Below are 12,606 nucleotides of genomic sequence, written 5' to 3'. Positions count from 1 at the left end.
GTATTCACAATCTCCTGGAGGGAAACAAAAAAATGAATATAATTCTAACAGGAAAAGTATATGCCAGTGCAAATTAAGCACATTCCCTCATATATTTAATTAATAAAACTAAGCATAAGGCATGAATGACAAAATGGGCATACATCTTTGAGCTCCTGAATCCAGGACATGATATTTTGGGGAGTTAAACTTTACTGACGTCTTCCTCTTCATCATTCTCTTAATGCAATCAATCCCACATCCCTGGGTAACTTTAGGCAAGATTTGAACCCAAGACCTTTGACCACAAGACAAATGCATATATTATAAATTCCACCATACCAAGCTATCGTCCTTCCTGCTGAAAATATTAAGGCTAAGAATTATAGAATTTATATATAGAATATATATATATATATATATATATATATATATATATATATATATATAGAGAGAGAGAGAGAGAGAGAGAGAGAGAGAGAGAGAGAGAGAGAGAGAGAGAGAGAGAGAGAGAGAGAGAGAGAATTTAGAACTGAAAGGAATCTTTGAGGTTCAAAGCCTGAATCAGCCAACAAGCATTTATAAAGTGCTTAGTGAACGCCAGGCACTGTGGAAGGCCCTGGGGAGGGCAAAGACAAAAACCAAACAGTCCTGTTCTCAAGGACTATCCATTCTCATGGGGGAGACAACATGGATGATACATCCAAGATAAAAACAAAATTCACAGAAAGTAAAGAGAGGAATGTACTAAAAGCTGGCAGGGAGAAGAAGGCAGGAAAGGTTTCATGAGGAGAAATTCATCGGATCATAGATCAGTGCTAGAAGGTTAACAGAGCAAGAAACTTTCCTAAGGTCATCATAATTCATAAATAGCTGAATAGGGCCTAGAAAGTCCTCTTTGTCTCTGAGATTTAATCAGCCACACTCTGTTAGAACAATTTGTCATTTCTTTAACTGAAGGGCAGGCAATATAATGACCCCTTAGGTCTAGACAGTCCCTTCCCTGATGTTTCCTAGAGTTCATGTTAAATGAAAAGTTAGAAGTACCATCATAATCACTCAGAGCCCCCAGTCAGGAAAATTCCTAACATTTAGGCAAAGATTTGACTCTCTGCCTTGATTTCAATTTACATTCATCTTTAGCTAATCCTTGTCCTCTTTGTGGTTAAGGCAAATATTCAGGCCACCAGAAATTTTCAGGTAAAGAATCAAACCAAGTAAGTTATAGCATCTTAATGGGGTACCTAGGTAGAGCAGTGGAGAGAGTAGTAGGGCCTAGAGTTAGGAAGACCTGTGTTCAAATCTGGCCTCAGTCATATACTACCTGGGTGACCTTGGGCAAGTCACTTAACCTTTACCTCAGTTTCCCAACTGTAAAAGGTTATAACAGCACCAACTTCCCAGGGTTGTTATGAGGATCAAATGATATCAAAATTAGCTATTAGATTAATGGATATGGATTCTACAGGTAGCTTCAGGTGAGGTCTTCTGACACATCTGGAGGGCCCACAGCAGCCCAGCCCTAGTTGTATTTCTTCTTTTGTCTGTTGCCTCTGTATTGTTCATTCTTTTTGGTCCAGTTCTCAAAGTCCCCACTCTTTTTCAGTCTCTCTCTCTCTCTCTCTCTCTCTCTCTCTCTCTCTCTCTCTCTCTCTCTCTCTCTCTCTCTCTCTCTCTCTTCTCTGTGGCCCTCCACAGAAAGAATTAAAACTCTTGGGGTAATGGATGAAGTCCCTCTAAGTCTGATCCCACCATAACTTCTCTTCTCAAATTGGGAAGAAATAGAACTTGTAGGGTCTTTATCAATTTACTCCCCCCAAACACGGCATGGGTTCAAGTCTTACCCAAATGACTGTTACAGTATAAAGATAGCAAGTTAATAATTAATTGTGCTGATAATACTTCCAAAGAGCTTTGGATTATCTCAGCAAGGGTGTATACTGTCACCTATCCACACCTTCTCGTATGCTTTTCTATCCATCTTCTGCAGAGGCCCTGCCTCTACTATGGGAGGGGACTTCCTCCCACTACAGACTCCCTCTGGCTGTGTATCTCATCTCTCTCTCTCTCCCTACATGACTGGTTATGTCCTTTGCCAATCACATGTTTCTTCCATGCCCCTTATGACATTTCTTGATCATTGAAATCATGTCACAACCTTTTCATGCCTGCCATGTGTATCTCCATTGTCCTGTGGGTCATCTGTAGCTTTGACCTCTTAGAGATGGGAGCATTCCAGATTCACAGCAATACAGCACCGACAGAAGAAGTTTATTATTAAAATGATGGGGTTTCATACTAGGAAATGGTTTGCCATAGTTAGAATTCTTGCCTGACTTCTCAAAGGCAATAGAGCTGGTTTTCTTCCTCTTTTTCAGTTTGGGGCCCAACTCCCCACCCATCTGCCCCACCTAGAGGTGCTGATGAAGGTACTTTATAGGCCATCCATCAGACAACACACCTTAGTCTGCACCATCAATTTTCACCATGTCACCATAAAGCCTCCACCGTGAGGAATCCCAACCCTACAAGTCAGAATCACTGGCTTGGGACTCAGTTTCTCTGAACTATCAATTGTGTAGTAGAAAAGGAAAGAAGAGAGGTACAGGGGGGCAGGCTTAGGGTGAAAAGCAAAGAGGTATAATGAAAGGCTACACAGAGTCCTCAAGTGGAAGGCTTCCACAGGAAGGCCCTAGCTGAGTTTCAGTTCTGATTGGAATCATGCCAATTGTCTGTAATTTTTTCAACCCTTCACCCTGACTGAATAAATCTCGCCTACTGGTATAGGATGTCAGAATCCCACATTAGACAAGTTTTAGTATACTCTTTTTAAAAAAATGAAAAAGCCTATATATTGGTCTCTAGCCAACATGAATAACAGTGTGCCACCTCCTCGCTTTAAATCTGAGGTCCTGTGTTTCCTTTCTAATTCATCTTCCAAGAATATTCCAGAATAATCTTTTATAAGATACAAATCTGACCACACCACTGTGTCGGTCAAGAATCTTCACACGTGTGCTGGTGACTCTGGGATAAAATACACACTCTTCAGTCTGGCATTTAAAAGGCCTTCACAGTCTGGTTCCAGCTTACCTTTCCAGGTTTATTGCCTATTAGTTACTCCCCTTTACACTCTGCATTCTGGACAAAGAGGCCTCTCATTACGCTTTGTACTTGGCATTCCATGTCCCACCTACAAGTCTTGGCAAAGGCTGACCTCCATGGCCTCCCTCCTGGCCCTCACCTCATAGAATCTGGAGCTTCCTCCAAAGCTCAGAGGGTCACTTGCCACCTCTTGTCACTACCCCCTCCATCCCAATTGTTAGTTCTCTTTCACTTTTCAAATTATTATGTATGTAACTAGCTGTTTATAATGAACAATGCCATGTATATGGTAGGTACCCATTAAATGTTGAATTGGAGAGTTTACATTTCTTCAGCTCTTTGAAGGACTTTGCTCTCCACCATTCTGGGAGGTAGAACTGTATGATTGTCCCCCTTTTACAGATGGGGAGAATGAGCCTCTGAGATGTTGGATAAGTTGTCCAGGGGCACAGAACAAGTGACGTGACATAACCTGACTCCAAAACAACTGTTCTCTGTTCCTCTCCTCCACCAGGCAAGGTGAGAGCCTGGCCAGACCAGGGGAGGGTGAGGGGGAGCCCTTCTAGGAATACTGGCCTGGCTGTCCTGTTACTCCCTTTCTTTCTTCCCTAGTCCCAGGACTGACTCACCCACTTCCCTTTCCACTGCCAGGAAAAAACCAAACTCTTCTTTCTTTTCCCACCTGGATCCAGTCAGGAAACTTTCCAGTCAAGGCTACATCAAGGTCTGACTGCCTTTCAAAGGAATGACACTGGAGCCCTCCAACCACTTTATCATCAGGGCCTTGGGTATTGAATAGGCCTAGACTCTTCCTAGAGGTAAAGGAGAATGAAAAGATTTGTCAGACCCCGGAACACTGAAAGACTAGGTCTGTCCTGGGGTCAGAGGAAGGATGGATCAGCCTTGGGGATGAGGGGCGTGATTCACCCTTTCTTTTCTTCCTACCAAATGGGTACCTTAGATCCCACCTGAGACTGTCGTAGCTGATTTGAAAAGTGTGTGGGCGTGGTGTGTGGGTGAAGACAGGCAAGAGGGATAGTTCCAGGCAGGAGAGGAAGGTAGGAAGGACATTGTGTAACACTTACAAAAAGCGAACAAGCCCTGAGTTCAAATCTTGCCTCTGACTCCTATTGATTGACTGTATGACCTGGCTAATTTTCAATTTAGGCTTAATGTGAATAAAACTGAATAATGAGGCAGCCTCTTAAAATCCTTAGCTGAGGGTAAGGCCTGTTTTATTTCTGGCTTTGAATCTCCCACATGTGGGATGTACTAGGTATTTAATGAATGTTTGTTGACTGGTAAAGTGAATGCCCAAGAATAAATAACACATCATTCAGTGACTGATGTTTCTTCAAGCAGAAATGTTTAAACTCTTGCTCTTTCTCCTCACCTTGATCTCTGAGAATCCTTAGCTTACTCTGAGCCTCTACACCTCTACCCCCTCTCCTCTGGGCTTCTCTGATCCTACCTCTCTTCTTTCTCAATTACTCAGCATAGACTTCTCTCTGTACAGGCTTTATCCTTCCAAGTACAGTGCAAGCATCCTGAAGACAGGAACTACTTCCCATTTTAATTTTGTATCCAGTCTAGCTCAGTGCTCTGCACACAGTAGGCATTGGATAAATGTTTATTGACCTACGAAATGGTACACTGATCTGATGGTACATCTCAGGTGCTTAATTAAAACTTGCTAAATTGAATTGAATTGAGAGCACAGGGACAGTTATAGCCCCATTTCAGGCAAAAATCATGAGCCACTTATTTAGCTGTTTGAGAAATAGCAACCCATTAACTGATTGAAAATGGAAGACAATTTTGCCTCTATAACTTTTCTTTGGTTAAGTTATTTATGGCAACTTTGGATTGTGAGACATGAAACCAAGGACATGGGAAGTGTCACCAATCTCAGAGGTGTAAGGAACCTCAGAAGACATCCAATCAACTTACACCTTCATAAGAAGCCCTGGTATACTTGCTGCTATACATTCTCCAGCTGACTGTTAGCCCCAGAAAAGAAGATAATACTCCATGAAGTCTGACCAAGGCAGAGCACAGTTAAGTCAGCAAGCATTTATGAAGTACTTACTGTGTATGAGGCATTTAGCTAAGCATGGAAGATAAAAAGACAGGCAGAAGGAGTCCTTGTCTTTGAGAAACTCACATTCTGGCGGAAGAAACAATAAGCAAACAACTATGTGTGGATAAGAAAGATACAGACCAAGCTGGAGATAAACTCAGAGGGAAGGCTCTGGTATTAAGTAGGAAAGGCTTCTTTAAGAAGGAAACTGGGATTTGAGTTGAGGTTTGAAGGAAGCTAGGGAAGTCAGGAGGGAGACATGAGGAGGGCGAGAATTCCAGGGAGGGGGCATAGCCAGAGAAAGAGCCTGGAATCAGGAGATGGAGTGCCATGGATGAGGAACAGCAAGGAAGTCAGTGTGCTACATCATAAAGTAGATGGAAGGGAAGATTGGAAAAGTAGGAAGAAGCCAGGAAGTAAAGGGATTTAAGAACCAAAGATGGCTTTATATTTGACCCTGGAGGTAAGAGGAGGTCACTAAAATTTGTCAAGAGTTCATGTTTCCTGAATAGAAGAGTGATATGATCAGACCTGCCCTTTAGGAAGATAACATTGACTTCTGAGCAGAAGATGGAGTGAGGAAAGGCATAAACACAGAAGAAAAAAGAACTATTGCTAATTAGAAGACTAGTTGAATAATCTAGGCATGAGATGAGGGCCCGGACCAAAAAGGTAGCTTTTCAGAGGAGGAGAAGAGAAGAATAAAAGAGATGTTATAAAAGTCAAAACAACAGGACTTGACAACAGATTGGATATAGGGGGTGAGTTAGAGTGAGGAGTCAATGAGCCTAGGTGACTGGGAGGATGGTGGTACCCTCAATAGTAAAAGAGAATATGACTCAGCATAGATAGAGCCTTGTATGACCCCCATAGCTAGTAGTCTTGACCTAGATGAAGGTCAAACACAGGAGATTAAAAGGAGTGGTCACAGAGGTAGAAGGAGAGTCAAGAGAGAGAGAAGTGCTGCCAAAAACTAGAGAGGAGAAGAGGGTAGTTGGCAACATAAAGGTTGTAGAGATATGGAAAAAGAAGAAGATTGTTGTAAAAGGTCATTAGACTTATCAGTTAAGAGGTTGTTGGCAATTTTGGAGAGAGCAGTTTCAGTTAGATGATGAAGCTGGAAGGCAGATTGTAGAGAGTTTAGAAGAAAGTGAGAGGAAAGGAAGTGGAGGTACCAATTGTTGCTGGCTATCTCAAGAAATTTAGCCCTGAAAGAGAGGAGGGATTTAGGAAGATAGCTAGTGGGGATGATCAGATGGAGTGAGAGGTTTTTTTAAGGATGGAGAGATCTTTGCAGGCAGCAAGGAAGTAGCTAGAAGACAAAGACTAGAGATTAATGAGAAAGTGGGGAATGATAGAGGGGCAACCTTGTGGAGAAGGTAGGGTGGAATAGGATCACTTGTGCATGTAGAAGGGTTTGCTTTGGAAAGAAAAAGGATCACCTCTTACTCCTACAGGTCCCAGTAGAAAAACATTCATTGAGTGGTTGTGTTTGAAGGACACCTCCTTCTCAGAAACTGCCTCTCAAAGCATCCCAAGAACACAGTAGCCCACATCACCCCACTGACTCCTATTGAGATTCTAGGACACTAAGACCTCCAGATGGGAGAAGAAAGCTTTCTGATGATGTACTCAAAAGGCTGGATAATATCCACAATAAGTGAGGTTTTAAGGAGAATTCTTAATTCTGCTTATTGCCCCATAAGCTTTTCCTTTTTTGTTTTCATTCCATACACAATCCAAAGTGCCAACACTGAGTTAAGTCATGCACAAGTTGCCAAGTCTACAGGTCCTTGAGGGAATTTGTCTTGAAATAGCATCAGGATTATACAAGGACCTAGGACTAGAAAGAGTAACAGAAACCAACTCCTCAAACCTCCATTGTGCAGAGAAGGAATTTCCCCAAAGCTAATCAAAAAGTAGCAGGGCATTTGGGTAGACACTAGTGAGAAAGGGCTTTTGCCCTAACTGACTTTATGGCCTTCCTGCTGAGAGTCATGGTATCAGAATACTGACTAGATATGTCAAAGATCTTTATCATCTAAAATTGAGTAGATCAGTCTTAGAGAGTTGTCTATGGTCATGAAATTAACATGACTTGCCTATGGTCACACATAGTATGTGTGTCAGAGATAGGACTAGAGCCCAAGTGTGCCTGGCTCTGAATACATCATTCTATCCATCATGTCCCATTGCATTTCTAAAAGAATATCAAGTATTTGAAAATTTTGGGGGGATTCCAGTGTACCCCAATCCTAAGAAACAATATATCATGGATGTAGGAGAGAGTTCTGGCCTCTGACTAAGGCAGAAATGGACTGTTTCCACAGAGAGTAGATTATTTTCTGCATTGGTAGAAGAGATTTTTTTTAAATGATGAAACCACAGATCTCCTTTTTAAAAAATGAAATAAAAATACCTCTTCTAATTTACTTATCATGAACAATATGAGTAAAATGGACCAGATCTCAGAACCCAAGAGCTGGAAGGAACCTCAAAGGTCATTTGGTCCATTCCACGCCTGGGCAGGAATTCTATCCATCCCATTCCCGACAAGTGGTGATCTAGACTCTTCTTGAAGACTTTCCAGTGATAGGGAGCTCACTACCTCCCAAGGCACTCATTCTACTTTTCAGAGACTTCATTGTAAGCATTCTCTTATATCAAGTTTAGTCTTTATACAAGCTCCCAGCAACTTTCTACCCAATGGTCCTGCTGGGCAGACCCAAGGAGAAGGAACCCATATCCATCACCTGAGTGATTCCCAAGCCCTTGCTGCTTCTCTGTCCTCAGACAGGTAAACTGAAGACAGAAACAAAGCATAAGAAGAGAAGGAAGATACAAGGGAAAAGCCAGATCACTGACAAATCATAGTCACTCTTCCACTTCTAAATTTCTTAAGGGATTTCTGAAGCAGGTATTTCATTCTTTTCTATCTTTTGAGGAAGAAAGTTGCAAACCAAAAATAATTAAAAATGCTAATTCATTTCTTGGTGTTTTTTAGATTCAGAAATAATATATTAAAAGCACAAAAATGCTTGAATAACTAAAATTAAAACTCTAGGTGAAAACATTGGTTTTTCTAGGAAGTTATCAAAAGAAATCTATGCATACAGAGTTATTGCTGATGCTTACAAACCAGATAATGTATGCAAAGTGGTTTGCATAGAGGTCTATGGAACCATCAGACATTATTATCATCACTAATAATAATTTTAGTCAGCTAATGTTAATGTTATCATCCCTTTAGGTAGGTATCCTAAATGTATCCATTTTCTTTATTTTATAACTGTTGTATGTCACCATTTTCTCCTAGCTGGTACCCCTGAAGTATTTTTAGTTACAATTAGTGTAAGTACTTAGCATTATATTTTTGGTTGAAATTGTATAGAGCCTCCTCTAGAAGCTACCCCTCCCCAAACTTACACTCACAAGTTGAGTTCCCAGAGTTGGAGTGTGTGGCTGCCCCTAGGTTCAAGGTACTCTGTAAGTCTGCATGTCTTAATCTATAGCTCATAAGTCCCTATATGTAAGATTACCTATAGTCAAGTAGTAGACATATTTAGCTCAGAACGAAGACATTTACTTGAAATTATCTCAACAATAGTAACATTCTCAGTGGGAAAAGAAGGCATACATATTTAGACAATGGGTGAGAGGCACACACTTGGGTAAAACACATGGCCAAGGTCATTCATGGCCCCAGCACTGTGGAGCCCTGATATCCTTTTTCATCTCAGGGTATTTCTATGCTGTTCCCCAGGGACTTGGAATCTGCTGGGCAGGTTGCTCTGCTGGGTTCTAAGGGCCTATTCCTAATCACAGCTCAACTCTCCACAGCCAGGGCTGGCTTTCTTCTCAATTCCCAGAAGTCCTACTCTTCAAAGCTGTCTCCTGCCTCATCTCTAGACCAGCTCCCTAGAAAGCACAACCTACTTTCTATAAGGCCATGAGGGATTTGCCAACCTTTGGCCAGTCAATGACTAGCTATCCTAGAATTCTGTAAATTCTCACGGAAGAGCTTCTCCAAAAGTCAGAGATAAAAGGGTGTGAACCTATATTTGCATGTTATTTAAAACCCCTAACAACTCTAGATTTTTGTGACAGACATAAAAACCAGCAAGTGATTGACAGGTGATATTTACTCTCAGGATTTCTTTTCTTTTATATTTCAGGTTTGGGGCTTAAAGGCTTTTGGTTCAATGGAAGAATAACCAGGCAATTCATTGCTTTAGCAAAACAGCCCTAGAAGGGTAAAGGTTCAATGGGAAGCCATCAGGGTTATCTGCCCAATATATTTCCCCAGTATGAAAGATGGGAAGAATAAAATAGATGAGGGTGAAGACAGAGGAAAGGGATAGATTTGAGGGCAAGGGAACTAAGTTCATATCTCAGCCCTGCCCCACTTCCTATGTGATTTCAATTAAGCCACCGAATCTCTGTTTGATGCAGTTCTTTTCCAGCTGTAAAGCAACAAGACGACCCAAAAGTAAGCTAAGACTTTTGGTACAACCTGTCAGTCAATTAGTCAATAAACAATTATTAATCCTGTGTGTGCTTATGGTCTTAGCTCTGAAATATACAAAAATATGAATGAAGGAAAACTGTTGGACTGTCTGCAAAACTGACATGATTGCTTTGGGCTTCTTTGAAAAGTTGGAATGTGTAGGTGTGTTCAGGAAGGGAGTGGGCAAAAAAAAATGCCAAAGGGCACCTACAAATGGATCTGATAAAACATCCCTAGTTATGTTCCATACCTGAACTCCCAAGATCCTACTTTTCTCCAAAGAAAAACAACAATAGAAAAGATCAAAAGATGAGAACAAGTTAGCTGAAATCTCTTTGCTGGTGAAGGAGTTGTTTTTTTAAACCAACTTTAGTCTAGAGGGAAAGGGCCAACAGCCGGGATGGTAACCAGAGGCTTGTTGTCGCTATGTCCCCTTCTCTCATGGGGCATTTCCCCTGTGTTCCTGCAGAGAGGGGTCACATGAATGCCACCATTAGATGTGGCAGATTCCCAAAAAGCCGCCCCATCATTCCCTAGCTAGAAAATAACAAGCTTACTTCTCCCTCAGGGCTCCAGAGGGTGAAAACTTTAGTCCCAAGACAGAGTGCAGAGAAGCGTCTCAGTGTCTCTCTCCGGGATTTCAATGGGAACAGTCCTAAGGAGCCAGAATCCTTGGGGCTGTGAGCTGCCCTGGCCAAAGGCAGCCAGCTGGCTCACCCTGGACCTGCTTAGCCCAAACTCTTATCCCAATAAGAGGCATTTTGCGGAGGAAGGATCAACCACTGCTGTGTGATCTTAGCGATTAAGCACACAGCTCATTCATTCAGTTCACCAAAATATGGACACGTCAATTCTGCAGGAATTTAAAATGAAATAGACTATTTGAGGAGCTACGATGTTGTTTTTCATTTTTGTTGTTGTATCCCTGGTGCCTGGCAATCAACCACTCAGCAAGTATCTATTAGCAGTTTGCTATGTGCCAAACTTTGTCCAATGAGCTAGGAATACAAAGCAAAGGCAAAAACAGCCCCTACCCTCAAAAAGTTTACATTTTATTGGCAAGACTACATATACATTCATAGGACATATACAGAGATGATACAAAGTCACCTTAGAGGAAAAGGCAGTAGTATCTGAAGAGACCAGAAGCAGCCTCCTGCAGAAAGAACTGCTTGAGCTGATTCTTGAAGGAAACCAAAAGTGAGAGCATTCCAGACACATAGAGCATGGAGGGCGGAGAAGGAACATTGTGTGTGATGAGCATAAAGAAAGCTAATAATAAAGCATATGGCCACTGGGGAGGTAAGAAGGGGCCAGGCTGTGAAGGGCTTCAAAAGCCAGAGGACTAGCATTCTGCACAGTGCCTGGCACATGGTAGGAACATAATGTTTACTGGCTGACTAAGTTCATAAGTATCTTTGCCAAGAAAACCTCAAAAGGTACCAAGAAGGGTTGGACTCAAATAACAAAGCTTTATATATGATCCTAGAGGAAACAGGAAGTCACAGGAGTCCACTGAGTAAAAGGATGGTGTGGTCAGATCTGTGTATTAGGAAAATGGCTTTAGCAACTGGGAAGAAAATAGACTGGAGTGGGGAGACACTTGAGGCAGGGAAACCAATTAGAAGGCATTGTAATAATTTAGGAGATGGATAGTGAGGTGTTGAACTAAGATGGTGGTTTAGTGACTGGAGAAAAGGGTCCATATGTGAGAGATGTTGTAGAAATGGAAACAAGACTTGTCAACTGATTGGATATGGGGATGAGTGAGAGGCAAGAGTGGAGAATGAGTTTATGATTGAGAACCTTGGTGACTAAAAGAATATTGGCAGTAGTAGGGAAGTCTGAAAGCATGTAGGATTTGGAAGGAAAGATGAGTTTTGTTTTGGACATTTTGAGTTTAAGATGACAATGGAAAATCTATTTCAAAGTGTTCAGGAGAACACTTGGTAATGAGAAACCAGAGCTCAGGAGAAAGACTAGGGATCTATATGTAGATCTGAGAATCATCTGCAATGGAGAAGATAATTAAACCCATGGGAACTGATGAGATTATCAAGTGAAAGACAGTTCAGGTCTGATAGTAAGAGTACGACTACATTCATCATTGTGATATGGATGATAAGGAAGCAAATGAGATTGAAAAGTATTGGTCAAACATATAGGAGGATAACCAAGAGAGTACAATGTCCCCCTGGCCCAGAATTGGTGATGACAATGGTACATGGGGAGATCTATGGTGAGGCAGGATAATCCTCTCCAAGTGATTTAAGAGCTGCCCTACAGAAGAGAGATTAGACTTGGTCTGCTTGGCCCAGAGGAGGCCCTGATATATGATTTAACATGATTTAACATGATATATGGAAAAGTTTTCCAACAATGAGAGCACTGCCCCAGAAGGCAATGGGCTATCACAATAAGCAGTGAAGTCCTCCTCAGTGGAGTCCAGGAGAAGGCTGGGGGAGGAGGGAAGGTACTTTTAGGAAAGGCTACGGAGGGGAGTCTTGTTCAGCCACATATTTGACTAGCTGGTCTTGGAGGCTCATTTCAGCTAGAAGATTATGTGAACCTGTGAACCTGGGAGCACTACCTGCCTTACGTCAACTTACCATTTGTCCCTATGGTTCTGTCATCCTTAGAGAAGCTGGTTGCTTTTTTTACATAAGGATAGAGCTGAACCTATGGTTTCACTAGTGTTGGCATCTCCCTTGTGAGGAAATGCCTTTCTATCAATGCAGCTTAGCACCAGGTTAGCAGTCTTAGAAAGAAGCCTAGGGGCTAAGTTTGTGATTGTCCAGGCTCACAGAATCAGAGGTGGGGCTTTAACCCAAGACTTTCTGGCTTCAAGATTAACTGTCTATTCATTGCACCATTACTGTTACTCTTCAAAGAAAAAACCAAGGTATTTGAACGGATTCTTTGGAAAATGAGGATA

At 41.8% G+C, this 12,606-nt stretch overlaps 1 protein-coding gene across 4 annotated transcripts in view; it reads right to left on the bottom strand.

Moving 5' to 3' along the window:
- The window catches only part of SLC16A9 (solute carrier family 16 member 9), a 58,807-nt gene that overhangs the window by 39,129 nt on the left and 7,072 nt on the right, over positions 1–12,606 (bottom strand). The window lies entirely within an intron of this gene.

This window comes from Notamacropus eugenii, chromosome 1 (assembly GCF_028372415.1).
Source record: "Notamacropus eugenii isolate mMacEug1 chromosome 1, mMacEug1.pri_v2, whole genome shotgun sequence".
Taxonomy (NCBI): Eukaryota; Metazoa; Chordata; class Mammalia; order Diprotodontia; family Macropodidae; genus Notamacropus; species Notamacropus eugenii.
The sequence above is the reverse complement of the archived record's forward strand: the minus strand, read 5'-3'. Positions and strand labels throughout refer to the sequence as shown.